Here is a 4,172-nt window from a genome sequence, read left to right on the forward strand (position 1 = left end):
GAAGACATGGTAAGTGAAATAAGCCAGTGACAAAAGGACACAAATACCGTAGGATATCTAAAGTAGTCGAATTCATAGAGAAAAGTAGTAGTTATCAGGGGCTGGAGGGAGAGAGAAATGAGAAGTTACTGTTCAATGAGTTCAGAGCTTCTGTCTGGGATGGTGAAGTTCTGGACATGGACAGTGCTGATGGCTGCACAACAACACGAATGTCTTTAGTGTTTTTGAACTAGACACTGAAAAACAGTTAAAATGAGGGACTTCTGGCTGGCTCAGTGGTGGAGCATGTGATTCTTGATCTCATCATTGTGAATTTGAGCCCCATGTTCAGTGTAGAGATTACTTAAAAAAATAAAATTTTGGGGCACCTGGGAAGCTGAATCAGTTAAGCATCAGGTTCTTGGTTTCAGTTCAGGTCATGATCTCACAGTTCATGGATTGGAGCCCCACAGCAGGCTCCGCACTGACAGTGCAGGGCCTGCTTGAGATTCTCTCTCCTTCTCTCTCTGCCTCTCCTGCCCCTGCCTCAAAATAAATAAATAAACTTTTTTTTTAAATAAAAAATTAAATAAATAAAATAAGTTTAAAACAAAAAAATAGCTTTAAAATGGTACATTTTATGGTATGTGTATTTTACTACAATTATAAAAAATTAAATTTGCAGCCAATTTCTAGCCTATGTATAGAATCTCAATCTCATTAAGGCCTTTATTAATTCTTCCTACTCTTACATTAGCTTTGCTTTATTTTCCTCACTGGCTCTTTTAAAATATTATTTTATTGTTGAGTGTTAATTTTTGTAGCACAATGACGTAGGACATTTTTTTTGGCCGAACAAGGAAGGGTTTCCATACTAAAGTACCCTCAGTATGGCAAGACAAAGCTGTTGGTGACTGTGCCGCTGAGAAAGAGTGAGAAATATATGTTTCCGAAGTCCATTAGTGATACAGGTAAGAGGAGAAACCTCTGAGAGGTTTCTCTGCCTTCTCCCTCTTCAGGAGTTGGGAGAACCCCTCAGGGCGGCCAGAAGACTGTGTACGGAGCGCTCCGGACCCTCTCCCCCAGCCCTGCAGCAATAGGCATCAGGTCTCCCCGTCTGCCCCCCACTCCCACAGGCCTCGTGGGCATCCTACCTGCGCAGCCTCACAGAGCCAGCCCCGTGCGCAGAAGGGTACTTTGCTTAGAGTTCTACTGTCAAATAGTGAGTTTCTTAACTTTTGTGCCAAGAGCCCCAAATTTTCATTTTGTACCTCACAAATTGTGCAAACTCACAAATTATATAGCGGGTCTTACCTCCACTAGACAGTGAGCATCTCACTTTTCTTTGCGTGGCCAGTCCCAACCCCAGTGCCTGACAGACAATTCCACGGGAGACAGTCAGAAAATGCTTGTTGCACCAACAAGGACCGAAGCTACAGGAAGCCCTTTACATCACAGTACTAAGTATTCCTTCTTCCTAATCGTGTATCAGACCCACTCCAGAAGAAGCTTGCAAACACAGGAAAGACCGGGTTCGTGGAGGAAAAGGAAGGCTTATGGACCGAGAAGGAAGGAGACACAGTGTCCCTTGTTCTTTCCTAGGGTGGAATCCACACGTGGAATTCACCTTCGAAGTGAGGAATGGGGTGAGTGCTGCACCCACAGTTTGAGTGGTTGTAACCCAAGCTCCAGCCTCTTCAAGACAGAACCTTGCATAGATTCATCTCATATTGACACTGCTTTTTTAAACTCTCCAGAGATGGGATTTTCATGGCTTCCCTAGGAAACACAGGTTGCCATCCTTTATTCTTCACAACTTCCCTGGGATACAAAGCTCTAATAGCTCTCCACATAACAAGGCAGAAATGCAGAGAAAGGGAACAGAGCTGAAGAAAATCATGAGGAAAGGAAGAAGAAAGCTAAGGAAGGCAGACAGACATGTAGACAGAAAGAAAAGCGGCCATCGTGGCTCACGACTCACAGCTCACTTCCAGCGCCAGGCCTTGACGATATCCAACTTCCAGAGAAGGCGGTCCGGAAGCTGGGGCTTCTAGATCATTTCTTTTCATTTCCCCAAACCTAAGAAAACATAAAGAAATTTCAAGCAAGGAATGGCCACTTGGGATCTTTGAAATTTGTCAGGTACTTTCTTTTTTTTTTTTTTTTTTATGTCTGATCTTATTTATTTGTTTCTCTTACAACAATCTCATTTTGACTAGACTCAGACTTTGAGGTAGAAGCTCTCAGCGAAGATAGCCTCCGTCTCTTTGCAATCTGTTCTTGGCATTTTCTTTGGCCTCCTTCATTATTTTGGCCAAAAGCTTAGCATATTCTGCAGCCTCTTTGTTTTTCTTTGTGCGCTGCTTCTTCAAAGCAATGCGCCGAAGTTTGTGTTGGAGGACACATGGAGTAACAAGACGCTGAATCTTGGGTGCTTTGGTTCGAGGTTTTTTACCTTCTTTGTTTAGGGACTTTCTCACAACATACTGGCGGACATCATCTTCCTTTGAGAGGTTGAAAAGCTTGCGTATTCTGCTAGCTCTTTTGGGCCCCAGGCGACGAGGCACAGTAGTATCAGTGAGTCCAGGAATAGCCTTCTCCCCTTCTTTGACGATGACCAAGGTGAGAACACTGAGACTGGGATCCACAATGCAACCCCGGACAGACTTGCGCTTTCTCTCTCCGGTCCTCCGTGGACGGTAGCAGGAATGCCCCTTACTCAGCAGCAGGCGGACACGGCCATGGGTCAAGACACCCTGCTTCATGGGGAAGCCTTGTTTGTCATTGCCACCACTGATTGGAACCACATAACCCTTCCATTCTTCCCCTAAGGCATCAGCAGCGACTTCTGTGGCCATTCGCTTCTCATAAAAAGTACGAAGTTTGCGTTCATCGTCCACTTCAGTGAGTTTCTGGCAGCCAGTAGCTGGGAAAGAGATGTTCAACTTCATCTTGACGTCGCCTACCACCTCCGAGGCGCCACGAAAAAGAGCTTGTCAGGTACTTTCTATCTACATGAGGATTAGGGGTCAGGGCACATCAAAGACATCAATTTGAGGCAGGAAAGGGGAAACATAGAAAGTTGGTTGTGGAGGGTGAAGAGGGGAATGGAGAGGAAATGGCGGCCAGGGCAGCATTTCTCATCTGCAGACTTTCCCTACGCCATCCCCCACCCACATGCTCACTCGGTTCCTAACAGCGTCTTCATCAATTAAGATTCTACGAGACTGGCAGACTCCAAGATCAACAGTACCATCCACATATTCACTATTCCACTGGCAAGGCGAACAATTCCGAATATTAAAAGTAAAGCAACACGTTCTGCCATGTCTTTTGTATACAGACAGCTGAAGCTGCGTGAAAGTTTGGCACCAAAAGGCCAAGTACCATATTTTCAGCCACCCACACGCCAAACCCCATAATAACTACAGACTCTAGATGTGAAATTTTCAGACATTTGCAGTGAAGGAAAACTAATAGTCATGTTTCTTCATGTGCTTCCTTTCCTAACAGGGCAGTTTCTCAACTTTAAAACCTCGTCAATGTAAGCTAAAGAGAACAAAGGGTGCGGCGGAGACATTTTCACCAGATGTCAAATGGTGCTTATTTATCTAAACAGAAAACCCCACTTTGTACATTTGGTTCATTTAGTGGTAAGTGCTCTGTAACAAGTATTTTTTATGAGTAAAAAGCTGCCACCAGTTCGCTTAAGTTACAATAGGGCTTCAGAAAAGTCTGTTAGCTGAGACTAAATATTGCTCTTTTTGCTTCTGGTTGAAATGTAAATTCCACTCCCATCCTCCTTCTATAATAGGAGAAACATGGCTGCTAACGTCATACAGGGACTTTTGTGGTCAAACCCAGGAGCAAAGGTTCAGTTCCCTGCGCTTTTTAAGATATGCTACAGAGCACGGATTTTTCTCAAACATTAATAACAGAATACACATCAATTCTCTCCAGTGTGAGTATCTGGGCTTTTGTGGCCTGAATGAGCCTCCAAACCCACAGGCCGAGAGCTTGCGCTGCCGACTCAGTGAGGATAATAACAGAGGTAAACGGACATCCTCTGAGCCTCTGCAAATAAGGGGCATGTTAACTTGTTCTGCAGAAGAAGGGCCTCTGTGTCCCTCACTCTGCCAGATAAAAAATGTAATTTTAGGTCAGATCCCTCCCTGTCAAGGAGCGTCTCCACC

The 4,172-nt window shown here is 44.6% G+C and overlaps 1 pseudogene; it reads right to left on the reverse strand.

The window, feature by feature from the left end:
• Window positions 1-2,207: 2,207 nt before the first annotated feature.
• Window positions 2,208-2,930, reverse strand: LOC115279134 (annotated as a pseudogene).
• Between the last annotated feature and the right edge of the window lie 1,242 nt (window positions 2,931-4,172).

The sequence above is a fragment of the Suricata suricatta genome, chromosome 15 (assembly GCF_006229205.1).
Source record: "Suricata suricatta isolate VVHF042 chromosome 15, meerkat_22Aug2017_6uvM2_HiC, whole genome shotgun sequence".
In the NCBI taxonomy this organism is placed as follows: Eukaryota; Metazoa; Chordata; class Mammalia; order Carnivora; family Herpestidae; genus Suricata; species Suricata suricatta.